Raw genomic sequence first — 466 nt, forward strand, 5'->3', positions numbered from 1 at the left:
GTGTTTCACGATCACGTTGAGAGTGAAATGAATTTTCGACAGAAAATTAGAGATAGGAAATTACTCGTTATAATCATTTATACAAATAGATATTCGGATAATAAACAGATGATTCCAATATTGAGGACATTGTTATGTATATATATGTATGTATATATGTATGTATATATATATTCGTTTGTGCGAAATTGTTAGGTAATTTTTAGATATTATCACGGAAGAGAGATGGTAAAATAGATTCTCCATTATTCGAATACATCTGAACATTCTATTATTCTGTTTCCCAACGATACCCATTTACATTACATTTTCGTACATTTTCACATATTCACGGCCTGAATGAGTTCTAAATTTAATATGAAACTAACAATAACAGTTAACTAAACGTTTCTAATTATTAAAACGAAATAATTAAAGAGATGCGTCACGATTCACCGCTTCTCTCTCTCTCTCTCTCTCTCTCTCT

The sequence above is a fragment of the Apis dorsata genome, unplaced genomic scaffold (assembly GCF_000469605.1).
Source record: "Apis dorsata unplaced genomic scaffold, Apis dorsata 1.3 scaffold_315, whole genome shotgun sequence".
Classification (NCBI taxonomy): Eukaryota; Metazoa; Arthropoda; class Insecta; order Hymenoptera; family Apidae; genus Apis; species Apis dorsata.